Source organism: Equus caballus, chromosome 1 (genome assembly GCF_041296265.1).
Source record: "Equus caballus isolate H_3958 breed thoroughbred chromosome 1, TB-T2T, whole genome shotgun sequence".
Classification (NCBI taxonomy): domain Eukaryota; kingdom Metazoa; phylum Chordata; class Mammalia; order Perissodactyla; family Equidae; genus Equus; species Equus caballus.
Window position 1 is genome coordinate 95,987,451 of NC_091684.1, and position 18,692 is coordinate 96,006,142.

General features: G+C 53.3%; 1 protein-coding gene across 3 annotated transcripts in view; it reads left to right on the plus strand.

Annotated features, from left to right (window-relative positions):
- Positions 1-18,692, plus strand: part of GRID1 (glutamate ionotropic receptor delta type subunit 1) — a 670,463-nt gene that overhangs the window by 215,319 nt on the left and 436,452 nt on the right. The window lies entirely within an intron of this gene.

Below are 18,692 nucleotides of genomic sequence, written 5' to 3' on the forward strand. Positions count from 1 at the left end.
GCGTGATCAGGCTCTGAGAAGCTGAGGGCGGCTCGTGGGAAGCCTGTTTACAGTTCACTGCTGGCGATTTCTGAGGCAAAACACAGGCCTTTGGTTTATTGTTTTCCTTTTAATTTCCCTCTCTTTGTTGACAGGTGTAAACCTCTAGGGATAAACTAAAGCTCCAGCTCTCTGCAGAGGTGGGCAGCTTTGCCGCGGGATTGATTAGTGCCTGGAGGCGGTGTCGGTTGCATATCGCCAAATGATACTTGGTGCACACGCTTATTTTTCTGGTGCCTGGGCTAATCAGAGATTTTTTTTTTTTTAAAACACCTGTATTAGGGGTTAGGCCCTTCTCATGAAGACAGGGCCCACCTGTTTAACAAGGAATCCACTAATTTGAGAACAGACAACTAGAAATACTCTATGAGCTGGCTGATTTGGTGCCAGCCCTGGGGGTCTAATGGCAGAGAGGCGACAAGCTGGAGTTGGCGGGTCCCTCTCCGGCCTGGGTTGGTTGTAGGGGGACGTGCTGGGGGTGTGGTGTGCCTGGGAGCAGGGGAGGACAGAAGGGGTCACGGGGTGGCCAAATCTCCCTGTGGTTTCCCCTCCAACCCCAGTCACCTTGTCGGCCCTCTTTGATGTAAGGTTGACTGAAGTGAAGGGCGGAATTATCCTAATTCCGTTTGTTGTACTTTGCTTGCTTGTTCTGCATTCCCGTCTAATTAATTATCACTCACAATGCTGCCTCGTGCATCAGGAACCAGCACGAAGCCCACTGCTGGAGAACTTAAAATTCGGAAGGCTTAATTTGGTGCAATTGGCCGGCAGCCCTGATGCTCTCCGCTAATCAGGCCCTGGGTCCCGCCGGTGGTCAGCCAGGCTGTGATGTCCTGTCGGCGCTCGGCATTTTTGCAGGAACACATTTCCCTGTATGAAGTGATTCAGGCCCGTAATGGGCAGCCTAGGATTAGCAGCATTAATGTATCCAGCCTTTCTCAGAATGTTCCCAGCAGTGGATGTGCCAATGTCTGCTCACAGGAAAGCTTTTCTGCTTGCTAAATTCCCCTGCCGGCGTCGGCTCCCGTGGTGGTGTCTGTTAATTCCCTTGCCAGTCTCCTCCCTTCTCTCTTTGTGCCAGTCCCTTGCCTCCTCTCCTCCGTGCCACTGCTCTGCTCTTGAGCTTGGGAGTGAGAAGAATATTGGTTTTGGAGTTAGACAGATTTGGGGGCAAGTCCCAGCTCCTCCACTTTCTGTTTGCATGACCTTGGATAATTTGCATCACCTGCATAACCTCAGTTTCTTCGTCTGTAAAGCAGGGATGAAGGAGATGACAGATACGATAAAGCATTTGGCACACAGCTGCTCAAGAAACATCCATTCTCTTTTCATGGTACCCATTCGTCATTTCTCTTCTAGATGCATTCAGTCCTTGCTTTGTTTCTAGGCCCTGCAAGGATTTAACACGTAACCGAGACTGGCCTGAAGATGTGGCTTCCAAGTGGTTAATTATGCAGACTCCTGCAGTGCTGGATGAGCCCAGCTTGGCTTTGGCCTATTGCCTTCTCAGTTCCCCAGACTGTGTTTGCAAAGCCTTTGCTTTGCTGGGTTCTTTGGAGCTGGGGATGCCCCTGGAGTGGCCGCTGTTGGTATCGGGCAAGAGTGACAAGTCCCTGGGGGTGATGGCCGGAGACTGCGGGGGAGGATGGCCCCTGGGCTCCCTTGCCTTCAACTCTAGCTGGTCAGGGTGTTAGTCTCTGGTCCCATGTGCCTGCCATCGGGAGGGGGGGATGCCATCATTTCCTGGGTGCCCACCACATGCCTGGCCCTTGTGTGCGTCCTCCAGTCCTCTCACTTTGCAAAAGAGGCCACCGAAGCTGAAGAAGTTGGATGACTTGCTTAAGGTCATGCAAGGGGCCACCTGGGGATTGAGCAGGGTTCAAGTCCAGGTTTGAGCCACTCCAGAGCCCCTCTCTGCCAGGTCGCTGGGATGACTTCAAAAAAGACAATGTATTGCAGGCACTGTAGGGGGAAAGCATGGCCTGCTGGCTTCATAGGGAGGGTATGGTTTGGCTGCCTCCGGCTGGGGTTGGCAAAGGTTTTTAGGGTGCTTATGCTAAAAAAATTTTAGTGCATCAACTCGGAACAATAGGGGAAGGACTCTGGACCCTGGAGGTGAACGTGACCTGTGTGCCAGCCCAGCAGGTCCCCTTGGAGAGCCCTGGGTCTGCAGTCCCAGCGTGAAACCTTCCTTCACGCCCTGGATCCGTTGCTTGGGCTTCTTGAGCAGACCCAACCCAACCTCTTCTTTGTTGTTACAAGGACGGAGGACATTCACAAGGGTGGCCCACTGCCGGGACATGTCCTAAATTTTATGAAATTCAAAATACTGTTTCAGGGAAGTAAGTGCCTCACAGCCCCACTGCCATGGATGGCATGTCGATATTGTGCCCCATCAGCTGGTGTGGACGAGCAATAGGAGGGGGTCTGTGGCCCTCCCAGCTGTCGCTGCTCCCCTTCCCCACTCGAAAGTCCTGGCTGATGGGAGTGAGGGAGGAAGACGGCTCTGCCTGAATCGTTTACATTTTGGCTACATGTGAATTGGATGGGAAGGCTGGCACTCACACTGTCATTAGTGACAAATTCTGCATGACACGCACATGGCTGCCCGGGACCCGCCAGGCTGTCCATGTGCTGTTTTAGAAGCTGCTTCACCGCCCAGTGTCCAGGGTGCATCCATTCTCTGCGGGGGGGTTGACCTGGGGGGCCCGTGAACCACCGGCTTCTCTGTGATCCCACTTTACGGGGGGGCTACCCTCGCTGGGGGCTCCAAGTTCGGGGAGCGTGACCATGGTGGTGGGTGTCTGGAGGCCACAGCAGGCTGAGGCACGGGCTCTGCCTGCAGGGCCCTGTGGGCTCATATCAGATGCCCCAACACAAGCCCCCTCTCCTTCCATCACGCCGTCTTGATTCCACGTCCCCTTTTCTGAGGTCTTTTCATCACAGTCTTAAAGCCCACCACATCAGTACACAAGCTTTCAAAGGCTCCCCCTGGGGAGACTGTGCTCAGGGGTGACAATACTCTGGTCTCCTGGTCCCAGACCTGGAGCCACCGTGGGGCTTCCCTGGGAGGCTGCTGAGAGCACAGGCCATGGAGGGAGCCATTCCTCTGGCAGGGAAGGCCATTCTGCTCTGGGCTCAGTGTTGGAGCTCTCAGAGTCAGGGGAAGTGGGGGGCTCTTTTCTATCCCCCCCAACTGGGAAGTGAGTTGGACTCATTGTATCCTGAGCTGGGCCTCGGTTCTTCTCTGGACTGCTGGCTGCTGAGTGGGGCTTCAGTGGTGGTGACAACCACCGTGATGCTATCCTCAGGCAACCTGTCAGCCTGAACCACCAGCCAGGGGAGGTGGGGATGTGGGTGTCCTCTCGTCACCCCAGGGCCATGGAAATCCTGAAGTGGTCAAGGTGACAGCTGCTGACGGGAGCCGAGGCTCCTGGGAATCCTGCTGTGGCTGCTGGAGCCTTCTCCCTTCTCCTCATGGGTCTCTGCTTTCCTTCTCCAGCATTTAATGAGTCTGAGTGCGGGGCTGAGTTCTCTGCTGGTCACTAGTCCCTGCTTTCGTGGGGCTCCCAGCTTGGTGGGGAGGACAGAGGTGTAAAGAGACCCCTTTACCTGGAAAAGCAGAGGTGTGGACCAATCCTGTGAGAGCACCGAGGATGGAGCAATGCCCTTTGGTCAAGGAGAGATGGGGGTGGCCAGAGAGTCAATGATGCTTCCTGGAGTAGGTGGCACTGTGGCTGGGTCTACAGGAACAAACTCTCATGAACCCCATAGTCAAGGTGGGCCTGGGGCAGAGGGATCTGGAGAGCCTCAGCCTATCCAGGGACCCGTGTATCATGCGGTTGCAGCAGTGGGCAGGCAGGATGGACGGGGAGTGGCTGGTGCTGAGGCTGGGATGTCAGCAGGAAGGGGCTCCCTAGTCCACAGCGGGGAATCTGAACTTTGGGACTGGGGTCCTTTTCAGGGTCTCTGAGATTAATGGCCTACAGTGCTCTCCCTAACCACAGCCCCGGGGCTGTTGGGGATGTGCGTGTCTTACTGCTCTTTCTTCTCCGGGTCAGGTTTGATGGGGAGACCTCCTGGTCACAGTCTGTTTTGGCCCTGGGTTTCATCTCATCTTCCTGGAGGAGATTCTACCCATCTGTTTATCTGCTCATCTGTTTATCCATCCAACCATCCGTTCGTCCATCTGTCCATCCGTCCATCCCCCCCCAGCCACTTAATCATCCATCTCTCCAGTATGGATTGGGTGCCAACTACAGACCAGCAACTGTCAAGTACTGGCTGGGAGCACAGAGTTGGTGCCACATCCCATGCCCATAGTCCTGCTGGGCATTCCCAGGGGACGGCGGGAGGGCATGCCCCAGCGCTCTTGTCCACCCAGGCCTCCTCTGGGCATGTGTGGGGGGACTCCAAGACTTTGTCCTTCCCACTCTCATCTGTCGTTTCTGTGCCCCTGTCTCTTAGCTGTCCATAGGCCCCTCTCTTTCCTTTTGTATCCTCTTTATTCCCTCCTTTCCTCTCCCTCCCCGTCTCTTTTGTTTCACTGGAAAGAATAGAAAAGGTAAACTATTTTAAGCCACTTGTGCACTTTGTGGAGAAGAGTTGCGGCTCCTTGCTCACAGTTCATGTGGCAGACACTGCAGCCTGTCCAGGCCCCATAGCTCCAGCGCTGTCCATCTCTGTGTGGCCTGCAGTTGTTGGGCAATCTGTTCCTCCCATGAGAATGTGACCCCCCTCAAGGGCAGGGACTGGTGATGTCCACTGTTTTATCTTCTTAGAGTAGCACAAGTGACTGGTAGCTCACAGTGACTGGTGAGGGAATAAATGATTGGATATTTTTAAATTCTTACTCCATAGAAAGGGCCTGAAGCTGGCTTTTTCTTGGGTGTGCCTTGGTTGCCTTTTTGGCTGGTCAACAAGTCCTTGGTCAGCATATCAGCAAGGGCTTTGGTCTTAAAACTTCTGCTATTTGAGACTTAAGTTTGCTTAAGAACCCTACTCTTGGTCTGGGTGGGTCAGCAAATGGAGGCTGGGCTGCTCCTGCAGGTGGGGTGTTCCTGGGCTCACCTGGGGTGTGTGGTGGAGGAGGGCAGTGTGCAGAGAGAGGAGCATGTTGGGAAAGGGCTGAGGATAAGCAGAGGTGCAGGCAGGTGTGGGAGACTGGACACACACACACACACGCACAAGATGCAGGCTGAGACAATGACACAGCCAACCAGCCACACACACTGGTACAAGCAGACCCTCAGGCTAGCACAGCCTGACAGGGAGGGATGCACACTGGCACACACATGCACACCTGTGCAGACCTAAATACACACACATACACACAACCAGGATGATGGCACTGCAGGGATGGAGCAGCCTGGGGAAGGCACTGCACGGTTGGGAAAGAAATGGCAGGTGCCAGCGACAGGTGCAGCAGGTGACATTCACCTTCACTGGTTGACATCAGTGATCTCTTTCTGCAGTGAGAAGGGACAGCGAGGGGAACAGCCTGTTGGTAGGACAGCTCCCCATTGCTCTGGGAGTAGGGGTCACCTTTAGCCCAGGCTGGGAAGATCAGGTAAAGGTGAAGGGACAAAGGTAGAGGGGCCACTTCCAACATCCCTCGCCACCTCCGCCCAGACTGGCTTCCCAGGCAAGGAGTGTGGCTGGCGGCTAATTTCGTCCTCACTGGAAGTGCAGGCTGGGTTCGCTCCTGGCTTCCACTCTCCTGCTTCCCAGAGTTTACGGCAGCGAGTGAGTTTGTCCCCGCAATCTGAATAGAAAGACTGTGCTTTTTAATATGTTTATAGCAAAGGTAAATTAAGTAATGACAATGTTCTGTTGTCCCACATGATATATGCAAATATTTCTCCCTCCAACTCAGTAAATCTTCAGCAGATGTCTTTATCACTCAGGGCTAGGATAATTCTGTGCCATTTAAATATCATTTACCAGAATATTTTAAATTACTAATTAATTATGGGAGATTAATTTTTAAATGTGGCCTTGCATTTGCATTTAATTATATCCTACTGTTTACGGATTTTAATGCCTTATACTTAGAACTTTAGCAAAAGTGCTGTGAGTCTGAGAAATCTGTTTTTTTCCCCTCAGAAATTCTTAGAAATGAGATCATGAGGAAGAGAGATTCTCTAGTGTTTGTTCTGGCGGGTTTGGAACTCAGTGGATGGGTGCTCAAGACAGCTAGAACTCAGGGCCTGGCTGAGACGGGGAAGGGAGCAGAGAGCTGTTCTTCTGGGGCCTGTGTCCAACAATCCCCATAGCCACTGTCTGTTGCGCTCTCTGTCCCCACATTCCTCTAATCCTTCTGAACCCCATGCATGCTGGGGGAGCCGTCATGTGTTCCCTCCCCGGGTGCCAACTGGCTCTCGTCTTGCCAGCCTCTGTGTGTCCTGGCCCACCACCCCATCTCCGTGATAACATCGTCACATCCAGTGGCCTGTTGCATCCTCAGTGCACCTCCATGGTCACCTTCATCTCAGGGACGCTCGGTACCCACCACTTGTGCTGTGGCGTCTGTTTGCATCTCCCTCCCCGTGGGCCTGAGGAGCGCTTGCTGGCAGGAGCTGGAACATGTTCATCTTTCTTAATCGCCTTTGTGGGGCCTGTGGACAATGGTTTGCGAACGGATGGTTGTGCAATCCCAGGAGCTCCGACCTCTACCCCAAGCAAACATTCTCTAGAAGCTTGATCGCCCTGCAGGCAGACTAAACACATTCTTAACGCTCGGCAAAGCAGGGACACCCGAGTAAGACATTGTTTAGAAGGAATTGAATGTTTGAGTTTCCATCTTCAAAGGAGCGTCGAAGCCCTCATGGGGGTGGGGGGGGGGGAATGCCGAAAGTTGCTGGACCTTCCCGTGTGAGTTTTCTCGCTGAGTGTTGTTTCTATTTCGGGTTTGAATCATGCCACCTCATTCCGGTGCTCAGGGGCACAGAGGGCCTTCCTCGGCTGGCTGTCGGGGAGGCCTGTCTGCTCCTTCCTGGGGTCAAAGAGAGGGATTGCATGGGCCTGGAGATGCCTGGGGTTCTTTCCTTCCTTTGTGAGCCATTAAATAGCCAGCAAAGTGTCACTTCCTCCCTGCGGGCATTTCTGGGCCTTATTAGCAGGTGGCGCCTTTCGCTGGGAAGGAGGCGGGCAGGAGCAATAGGCTTTGACAAAGGGACACGGCCTGCAACAGAGAAATGACTCAATTACCCTTTCCGCTCCAGATCCCGGAGGGCATTCGGCTTGGGGGGCCTCCCCCGAGGTGGTGAGTCAGCTCTTTGCTGTTGAGGGGTTGGGTGGGAAGCCCAGTGGGGAAGCAGCAGATTTTCCCCAGCGCTGTGGGAAACCAGAAGAAGGCTGGGGGTGGAGGGGAGGGGCGGGTGTTAGGAGAGGCAGAGGTGAGGTGAGTTTATCCAAACTGGCATGGATTCAGCCCAGAGAAGCTGTCTGTGCCATGCAGCCCACAGCTAGTACCATTCTATGCACACTTCCAAATGGAGCCCTTGCTTGGTGCTAATGGGAACTTGGCCTTGGTCTTCTGGGTGCATGCTGCCAGTTGGCTTGGAGAAGAGAAGGCCTCTGCATCAGTCACTGGTGCTGTGTAACAAACTGTCCCAAAACTCAGTGTCATGAAACAATGAGCACTTGTTGTCACTCATGAGCCTCCCAGTCAACTGACTTGGGACGCTGATCTTGTTTGGGTCACTCATGCATCTGTGGTCAGCTGGCCACCCTGCAGGGGCTGGCTGGTTAGGATGGTGGTTGGCTGGCTTTAAGCTGGAGTGACGGGTTACTGGGCCATGAGTCTCTCATCACCGGGCACACTAGCCCACCCTTATTCATATGGCAGCAGCAGAGTTGCAAGTGGGCCAATGCACTTGAGGGCTAGGCTCAGAGACCTGGCACGTTGTTGCTTCTCCTACAATCTGCTGGCCAAAGCAAGCCACGAGGTCAGCCCAGATTGAAGGGGTGGGGAGGGAGACTCCGAGGAAACTCCTCCTGGGGGGAAAGCGGAAAGTCACATTGCAGAGGGAGGGGACACAGTCAAGGGTGGCGAGTTTGGGCCATTCTGTAATCTGTCTACCATGCCTCAGGGTGCAGGCGAGCTTCCTGGAGGAAGCAGATAGCCCACAGGTCTGTGGGTGACGGTGGGGGGGGGGGGGTGGGCCATATGCCTCCCGACTCTTACTTTGTTTCCACCTTGCTCAGCTCTGGGGTGAGGGTGGTGAGGAGAGGGATTTGGAGGAGAGAGAGAGATGGAGCAGGGCTTTAGGTATCAAGCTGGCTCATTTAGACCCATTAACTCACTTGATCTTCTCCACAGTGCTGGCAGGGAAGGGCTGGTACAGAGTGCTGGCGCCTGGGGGATTTTGGGATTTGCTCACACTCCCACAGATAAAGTGACAGAGCTGGAGGCGAGTTCATAGCTCCTTGACTCAAAGCCCAGCTCTTTCCTACCTCATGCCATTGGGAGGAGGAGGAAGCTTGCTGCCCTTGACAGATCAAGGGGAAGCCCATTTTCCTCCTAGCACATGACAAAGGGTGGACTCCATGAACATCACCATTGAGGAACAGGTGGGATGAGGGGAGGTTTACTGGACACGTCTGAGAGCTCATTTGGGGGACAAGAGACGCCCCAACTCCTGGTCCTGTCTTAGTAACAGAGAGCATGAGGAGATGGGCAGGCCACCTGTGCCTGTCTCCTTGGCCACCGGAAGAGCAGCTTCCATGGGACCCTGAGTGACCAGACCGTCCGAGGGCATGTCACGTAACCCTTCCGTGGTGTGGTCAGTGGGGAAGGAGAGGGCAGAGTTCCAGACCTGGCCTAAGTCCTGCCCCACCTCCTCACCATGTGGCTTTCTGAGCTTTGGTTCCCCATCCGTACAGTAGACTTCATGATACTTGACTCAGAAGGTTGTTAAGAATTAAGCACGGGGAGCATTCTGGGATGCAAGTCTCCCCTTTTCTCTGTCACCCAGAAGGCGCCCAGTAACTGTTGTGTGAATGAGGAGATGAATGAGTCTCCCCGTTGCAAAGATATGGGGCGCTGAGGGCATTGAGAAGAATGGAAAACCTGTGACTCTGGGCAAGGTCAACATTCCAAATTTTGAAATGTGCTAGTGGTTGACATCAGGGATTCTGATGGTGCCCTGCTGCTGGGTCTCTTGACCAAAGGAGAGAAGTGGGCATGTTTGATGGACTGTTAACAGGCGCATCTAATCCTCATTTCTCAGCTATTTGCTGTGCAGGAGTGGCGTCTCCCTCCCCCCAGTGCATTAGCTGCGTCCGTGAGGGATGTTAGGGAGAAAGCAGGAAACGGGGATTGTGGTCCATGATTGGAGCTGTGGAGACTGGGAGAAAGGAGTTGCTGTAGGAGACCAGCATGGAGGTGTGGGAGAAAGGAACCGGATGCAGTAGAACATCAAAGGAGACATTGACTGGGAGAAACACATGTGCATCCCACACCCCCATCCACGGAGTCCTGGGACCCTGGGACCCTGGCAGCAGGAAGGGCAGGTGTTGGGTTCCCACTATATGGGAGAGGCAGGACTTGAACCACTTTAATTGTAGTAACAAGAGACAGGGCAGAAGACTGGAGTGTGTCCCCATTCCCCCACTTCCCTCCCACACCCACCCATTCTCTTCTTTGTAGGAAATCAGGGGCTTTTAGATGCTCAGCTGGAGACCTGATGGTGCTTCTTCAGGGGCTTCTTAGGGCAGCTGGCAGCACAGAGGGAGGAGCATTGCCTTCGGAACAAGTAGACACTCAGATCCCAGCTCGCTAGTGGTGCTATCTTTTTGAGCCCGTTTACTGGTCTGTAAACTGATATAATAGTACCTTCCCCGAGGGTTGCTGTGGGAATTCAATGAGATGACCATCTCATGAAAGGACCCAGTGCAGGGCTGGTGGTGCTCCATGGATGGCAGTTCCGTTATTGTATCTGTGGATGGTGTTTGGCTGAGATTGTGGAGCCAACCTGGGTTGTTGGAGTCGAGGGCGGAGGTGTCAGTGGCTCCGAGGAGCAGCGCTGTGAGCATCTTGGCAGAGGATGGCTCCTCACTCGCTCGGTCTCAGGAAGCATAGCTCCGGAGCCAAGCGAGGCACACCAGATGCAGGGCACACACTGGGGTGCTGGGGGATGGGGCTAGCGAAAATGGACGAAGTGCGCACGGCTCTCAGCCAGCCCACCTGGGACTGACGCCTGGCCTTTTGTCCAGCACTTGACTGGAGAGAAGGTTAGAGTCCGTGGGGGATGGGGGAGGAGTGGGCATCTCGGTGCCCCCTCAGGCCCCCAGTGCTGCCCGGGCTCGTGCAGGTCCTGCCGGGAGCAGGGCTGGAGCTCTCGGGCACCTCTCCTCTGGGCTCTTACTGACCCATCCCAGCAGGTGCAGCTCTAGGGGCATCTCAGGACTGCTGGTTGCTGGGCTGATGGAGGAGGGAGAGCTGCTCGTGCTTTCTGCCTGCAGAGTTACTCTTTAGATGAGAAAGACTCCTTCAGCAGCCCGTCAGGTGGCCAGCCAGCACCACAGAATGAGCCCCTGTCCCCAGACCCCGTGCTTTGGGGGAGAAAGACACAGATCCTGTCCCTAAAGAGCTGCCAAGCTTATCTGGAGAGAAACCTCACACCCAGGAAGAACTGTGAGCAAGAGAATGGAGCGCCTGATGGAGACGGCTTCACGTGCAGCACAGCGGGGTGGGAAGGGAGCTGCGTGGCTGCGTCCTCTCTCTGCTCCGCAATATCAGGGGGGGTCCATCCCACCCAGGCAACCAAGGGGCTACTCTTAGATAATTCTGTCACTTGGGGCTTTTGAAGACAGCCAAAGGATTAGCTAAGAATGGTGAAAGCCACACTTTGGCATGCCAACCAGGGGTAACACAAGTCAAATCCGAATGCTCACGACATCCAGGCAGGAATATTAAAGCATAGAGCAGGCGGGCTGTAAGAAGGGCTGAGAATATAGCAACTGTGGGCGCGGGAGGACACTTCCTTCCCTGAAGGAGACGGTCAGGCTCTAGCGAGGTTCCCATGGGAAGGCCTGGGGTGGCCACTTCTTGTGTCTCGAGAAGAGCCAGGAACCGGGACTTCACTGTGAAATCTCTTAAGTTTTAAGCGTTGGCAACTAATTCCAAAATTTTTAAGCTCTCTGTTGGCCAACTCTGCTGGGGCTTGGCTGATAAGGCTTGTAGATGCCAGTGGCAATGTCTGATCTATCGCTTCTGTGTGGTCAACTGAAGCGTGTTATGAATGGGGATGGCATGAACTGAGCCCCGTTCTCCTCTTCCTCTTCTGCCTCCCAAGATCGGCCATCATCCTTAGCGTGGTGTTCCAGTGAGTTCCTGTTTCTCTCCTGGATCCTTAAACTGCCACCCCATTTTCTGTGCATCCAATACTCTTCTTGTCCTTGCTGACCTGCCTTGGGATCCTTCTTTGTATTTGCAGAAGTTCTTGCTCTTCCTGTCTGTCATTGCTCAAAGTCCCCATGAAATCTAACTGAACATGTGAGGTCAACTCCTTAGACATTAGGGTCACCGTTGGCATTGGCTTGTGCCTCTAACAGTACTCCACAGTGTTGCTGCTCGTCACTCATCCCGGGACTGGCAGCTTTCTGTTCGTGGGTCTTATGGCTTTCCTGGGCCCTGAGAGCTATTGAGTACAATACAGGGGGACTGGCAATGTCTTCGAAGCTTGGCTGATGCTCCTGGTGACTCAGCGCCTTCTCTGCTCGGCCCTTTCTGAGCACTGGGGATGCCACTGAGAGGTGAGGTTGGTCCCTTCCTGCAAATGAGATATGGTTTAGAAAATGAAAAGTGAGCCCCCAGCCCGAGGGAGGAAATGCCTGAGCCCAGCCTGGACCAGGCTCCCTGAGATGCTGCGTTGTATGGGCCTGTAGGCCACCACCTTGTGCTACCTCGCCAGATCTCAGTTTGCATGTCTTGAAATGGATTGAATGTTACTTGAGCAGCGAATGTGGACCAGGCCCTGTTCTAGGCACTGGGGCTACAGAGGGCCTGAGACAGACAAGGTCCCTGACTTCAAAGAGCTGACATTCTAGTGGAGGTGGGGGGGCAGACAGTAAGCAAATGAATGAATAAACCCAAAATAATTCAGGTAATGATAACCTCCATGAGGAAAAGTAAATCAAGGTAAGAAGAGAGTGGTTTGGTGGGGGTGCCATGTTAGATGTGGTGCTCAGGGACGGTGCCACCTAGAAGTAGGTGTTTATGGAGAGATTGAAGAATGTGATGGAGGCTGTCAAGCAATATCTGGCTGCAGAGTGATCTCAGCAGATGGAATAGCACACGCAAAGGTCCTGAGGCTGGAATGAGCACAGTGCACTGGAGGATGAGGGAGGAGGAGGGTGTGCCTGGTGCAGGAGAAACCGGGAGAAGAGTGGTAGGAGGTGAATGTGGGGAGGGGTCCAGGGTCAGAGCACAGAAGATCTTTCAGGTCATTGTAGGACTTTGATCTGGTTTGAGTCTAATGAGAAGTCACTGGAGGTCTGCGAGCAGGTCAGTGGCATGATCTGGAAAGGGACGAGGCTGAAGGTGTCATCTCTGCCGTTCTCTGACTCTGTGGGAAATAGCTCAGGGGCACAGACATTCTAAGGGGATGATTATTCGCCATTGTCAGGCCACAGAGAGCCCAGCATGTGGAGCTGAGTAGGGCTACCTGGGAGGTGTTGTTCCTTCTGCCCATCTGCTTGCCGAGGCCACAGGGAGGGCACAGGCCTGCGTGGTGTGAGAGGTCAGACAGGCCCCCCGCATTGGGTCTCACCAGGTGGGCGAGTGCAGCCTCCTGCAGCCACCCACGTGGCTTCCTGTGCGGATCAAATCGGCAGCCGAGAGAGCTTTGCATCTGATTAACGTGCGTGCAGGTGGCCCCTCCTGCCTGCTCCACGGACTCTCCTGGAAGGGCCGAGAGGACATGCTCTTTACAGTGCGGTCTCTCCTCTTTTCTTCTCCAGGAGTTCGGGGAAGCAGCAGTAACAGCAAACCCAGCCGCAGCTGCCTTTTCCTCAGTCACCCAGTGAGAGTCGGGCAGGCCTGCTCCGGCCCAGTGCACGCCTCCCAGCCTGCGGGCTTCTGTTGTTTGCACTTGGGCCAATAGGCTGACCAGTTTGGGCTGCTGTTGTGTGTTTGTGTGCCTGAGTGTGTGCATGTGGGTGTGACAGGACAGTTTGCTTATGTGTCCTGCCTTTGTCTGCCTGCTTCCACACTGGCCCTGTGAACCTGTTCAATGGCCCCCCCTCCGCCCCCATAGAGGGCCCACCAGCATGTTGGGAGATAGTGATGCAGGACCCCCCCCCCCCACCCCCCTGCCCATCCCACCCTTTATTGCTCCCAACTCCTCCCGCTCCACCCTCAGCATCACCCGCAGGTTCCAGGCTGTGCCTCTGGGGCCCCAGCCGTGACCTCTGCTCCCCGGGTTTGGGCTGCAGCTTTCCCCTTAGGGCAGGGTAGGCAGAGTGTTCCCCTTCTCCTGCTGTGACTCAGCAGTTTCTAATCCTCATTCCTGTGACTCATTCTAGACCCCCGGGGGACTCGCAGTGTTGGGATGGGGAGTAGGCTGGTCTGGCATTGCTTGTGGCCAAAACCATTGCATTACTTGATTCATAACCAAGCAGTTGTGTAGTGCCTTCCCAGAGTTGGGCGCCTTCTAGAATCTTCCCTATGAAGCTGGGATCCCTTGGCTCTGCTATCATGAGGCCCAGTTCTGGACTCTGAACCTGACCACTGCCCAGGCCCACAGGGGAGGATGCTAAGGAGTTGCAGCAGGTGGTCCCCACCCATCCAGGATGGGCGGTGACTTCCTCCCACCCCTCCCCCACAGCCCCCATCCACAGGCCCCGGGGTCGTCCCTGTGCTCAGACCCCGTGGGAGTACCCACAGGGTCAGTCCCCTCAGGGGCCACGGCTATACCTAGGCATCATGGGAAACCTCAGAGGCAAATAAAAGATGGAAAAAAATCCCTTTTTCTGTGTGATGGGGAACACTATTTGCACATTTAATTCAGTGGTTGATTAAAAAAAAATCATGACTTTTTCTTTCTGTAAGGGGACATGTCCTTTCAAATCTGGCTCCTTTTAGCTTCCAAAAGAAGGAAAGTTGTATAATAAGCTAGCTGGGCACCCAGCTGGGCTGCAGAGCCAGGGAGAGGCTGAGTGGGGAGAGTTCCGGCCTCAGGGCAGTGCATCCCAGCTCCAGTTGTCTGGCACTTCCTCCTACGAGGAAGGAGGCACCCCGAGAATGGCCGCCCACCCCAAGAAATGCAAAGCGAACACAACCCTGGCTGAGGAATTGTTCTCAGTGACTGTGCAGGGAATGACCCGGCCTCTCCGACAAAGTCAGACAGGGGAGACTTGGCATGTGGCACGTGGGAGCTGTCCTCAAGGTGGGGGCAGAAGGAGCCCCAGAAAGAGCAAGGGCTTGGGAGTGATGCAGTGGGGCTCACTCTCTGAATGTGGGCTCGCTGGTAGAGTGGGAAGCGAATCCCGCCAACCCCCAGGGCCGTGGTGCGTGTTAATGAGCCCGTGTGTGGTGAGTGCCCAGCACTGCCCAGCCTCACTAGATGATGAGTGCCTGCCATGGCACAGGGTCCCTCAGGGCTGACACTCTGTCCAGAGCCAGGCTCTTGTCACCACTCCCATTTTCCAGATGCAAAGACTGAGGCGCTGCAGGGTTATATTTGGGGGCCTGGCATCTCCAGTGGAATATTTCTAAGGCAACTCGGGGTGAGGAGCCATGGAGCAGGCTTGAGGGAAGAGGAGCCAGAGCAGTGAGAGTGGGCGTGACCTTTAGAGTTAGTGCATTGCGATTAGGAGCCCAGTGCTGGCCTTATGGCTGGTAGCTGTGGGCGAGTTATAAAACTGCTGCAAACCTTAGTGTTCTCGTCTCTAAGGTGGGGATAGTGGGGATAGCCACAGCACAGCATCGTGAGGACATGATGAGAGTTTGACAAGATGGTGCATTTGAAGTGCTTAGGACTTCCTGGTAAATGGTATGTGCTCAGTAAGTGTCCCTGGTGTTAATGTGGTGATGGTGGTGGTGCTGAGGGTGAGGATGATAGTGGTGGTGGTGGCAGCGGCGGTGATGATCATGATGTTAATGATGATAGCGGTGATGGTGGTGATCATGATGGTGATAATGATAGTTATGATGATGGTGGTGGTGATGATGGTGATGGTGAGGATGGCGATGATGATGATAATGGTAATGATGATAATGGTGATGGTGGTGATGATGATGACAGTGGTGGTGGTGATGATGATGATGGTGGTGGTGAGGATGGTAATGATAATGGTGATGGTGGTGATGATGATGACAGTGATAGTGGTGATGATGGTGATGATAATGATAGTTATGATGGTGGTGGTGGTGGTGGTGATGATGATGATGATGATGGTGAGGATCATAATGGTGATGATGGTGTTGATGATGGTGCAGCTTGTGCTTCCCATCAGAACCACTGCCTTTGGCATCAGCCTTGTCTTACCTGGAAACACGAGTAACCTAGAGGCTTCAGCTCAATCACAGGGTGCTCAAAGGTGATTTTTAATTTCATTTCTTGTTGGTGGGTGGGAGTAAGGTAGGGGCAAGGAGTCTTTGCTGTGTAGGGTTAACGGGGTCTGGGGATCCCAGGCCCTGTGGTTGTGGGGTCTGAATGAATGTTTCAGGGTGATGTTTGAGCCAGGAGCACCAGCACATTGGGGAAGAGACAGAGCATCCTTCTCTGTCCCACAGTGGGACCAGGGCCGCTGTGAGAAGCTGAAGTCAATTTTGGCTGCTGAAAGAAGGACCTGAGAGCTGTTCACTGCAGCTGCTCTGATGTTGGGCCTTTGTTCTGGTTGTCTATTTCTGTGTGATAAACCAACCCAAACTTTAGTGGCTTAGAGAAAAAATCATTTTGTTATCTCTCATGTTTTCCTTGGGTCAGAAATTTGGTAAGGGCTCAGCTGGGAGATTTTGCTTTGGGGTCTGTCATGCCGTTCCAGTCAGACAGTGGCTGGGTCTGGAAGAGTGAGGGGTGGGAGAGGTTGGAGTCTGGCTGGGCATCTCTCCCTCTTCACGTGGTCTCTCTGAATATGCTGGTTTGGGCTTCCTCACAGCATGGCAGCCCTAGAGTGGGAGGATTTCTTACATGACTGCTCAAGGCTCCAGTATGAGAGCTCCAGCAAGCCAGGAGGAAGCTTGGGCTTGTCTGTTCCAGAGTCCTAGCTGGATCTAGGGGGAGAGAGGGGCTAGGGTGGGACACTGCATCCTGTATTTGGCTTTTGTGGTGTGAAATTCATGGTCCTACCATTTGAGAGTGGCCTGAAGTTGATGACAGGAGGCAACATTTTCATCAAGGCACAGAAGGAAGTCACAATCACCCTAAGGATGGAGACAGAGACAGGCTTGTGAGTGGCTGGAGGAGAGGGTGTGGTAGAGGGGTAGAGGTCCCACCCTGTCTTGGCTGTGCTGTTTCTGCCTTGTCCTAGCTTCTTAGAGTCCCTCACTCATCATGGTTGTTCTTACTTCTTGTTATGAAGGGAAATCGAGGTCATGAAGGGGTGTGTGACTCAGGGACCTCCCATGGGTCCCATTACCATTACAGATCCCTTGAGAAATTCCTCTGCCTAAGGTCCTTGGCCCAGCCAGAGCAAGGCCAGCTGTGGTGGTCACACTGAGGTGTGGGAGAGATGGGGCCCATCTCAGGGCCAGTGGTGCTGGGAGCCCAGCCCCAAGCCAGAGGAGCCTTTGTCTCGAGGACAGTGGCAGCTGGCAAACCAGATGTTCTACTTGGCTTTGCTTTCCCCATGACAAAGGCACTTCTCATGAAAAAGTGGTATTTCTAAGCCTGGTAATCACAGAGTTAGAGAATAGTTACATGGAAGGTGATATTTAATATTTATGTCCAAACTGGCAATACCTTGACATTAATTATCCTGTTATAATTAAATCTAGTAATCCATTACATTGCCATATAATGGGATGTGGTTATATAGGACTCTAGTGAGGATAATGGCGTTCTAAAGAGGAGAATTTATAATTTAAAACCCAGGATCTAAAGCCCTGGATTGCTGGCTCTGATTTTTCACCCTACCTTTTTCCCCTAGTGATTTACTCATTAAATAAACATTTGGTGAAGTTTGGCCCCAGAGACACACGGGCGAGTGCACCGTGCCTGTCCTCAGCGACAGTGGACAAGCATGGACAGTAAGGATGGATGTAAGGGTAGGGACGATTGGGGCGTCCACTGGAGCCAATGCATCCAGCCTGGACAAAGGAAGGTTTTCTGTAGGAAGCAGTGTCTGAGCTGAGTCTTGAAGGACAGGCACGAGTCAGCCAGGGAAGATGGTAGGGAGAGGGCATCTCAGGTGAGGGATCAGCAAATGCAGGAGGGTGGAAGGGAAGTGTACGGGAGCTAGAGGAATAGATTTTGGAGAAAGAGCAATAGATATTTAATATGGCAACATTGAGAGAGGCATGTAAAGGAGGAGCAAGAGGCAAGGCTGTGAAAGGACCCTAGATGCCATGCTAGGGACTGGATCGGTCCTGAAGACAGTGGAAGCCATCGCGGCTTGGGCGTGCCACACCACCTCTGTGTTGCCAAGAGCTCTGGGTGGCCTCATGGAACAGGATGGATTGGATGGGGGACCTGGGGCCAGGGAGGAAGGGTGGTGCCAATATTTGGGTGATTGTTGACATAAACTGAGCTAAGGCAGGGGTAACTGGGGAGAAGAAAACACTTCTGAGGACTATTTTCGAACTATATTTTACAGAACTTAGGATAAGTCCAATTCTTAAAAATAAACTTTTAATTTTAGAATGGTTACTGATTTACAGGAAGATTCTGAAGACGGCACAGAGAGTTCTCACATACCCCACAATCAGTTTCCCATATTATGAGCATCTACATTACTATGGTACATTTGCCACAATAAATGAGCCGTTACTGATACATTTTTATTAAAGTTCATGCTTTATTCAGATTTCCTCAGTTTTTACTGACTGGCCCTTTTCTGCTCCAGGATCCCATCCAGGACACCACATTCCGTTGTCGTCACGTCTCCTTGGGCTCCTCTTGGTTGTGACAGTTTCTCAGACTTTCCTTGCTTTTGATGACTTGGTCAGTTTTGAGGCATGCTCGTCGGGTACTTTATAGAATGCCCCTCAACGGGGATTTGTCTGATGTTTTTCTCTTTGTTAGACTGGGATTGTGGGTTTCAGGGAGGAAGACCGCAGAGGTCAAAAGCCATTCTCATCGCATCCTCTCAAGGGTGCATGCCATCAACATGACTCATCACTGTTGTTGTTGACCTTGACCACCTAGCTGAGGTCGTGTGGTCAGATTTCTCCACTGTGAAGTCACTCTTTATTTCCCCTTTTCCATGCTGTCCTCTTTGGAAAGATGTCACTATGGGCAGACCTCACTCAAGGAGTAGGGGGTTGCTCCACCTCCTCGAGGGCAGAGTTGCTATGCACATTATTTAGAATTCCTGGGCATGGGAGATTCCAATTCTCTTTTTAAAGGGAAAATTAGCTAGTTTGACCTGTGAGGTTGGTGGTGGACAGACTGGCAGGAGAGGATGCAAAGTTTCCTTGAGGATTATTCTTTGGGCCACTGGTGCCCCTCTGGGCTTAGCTCCAAGGGACAGTCCGACTGGTGCTG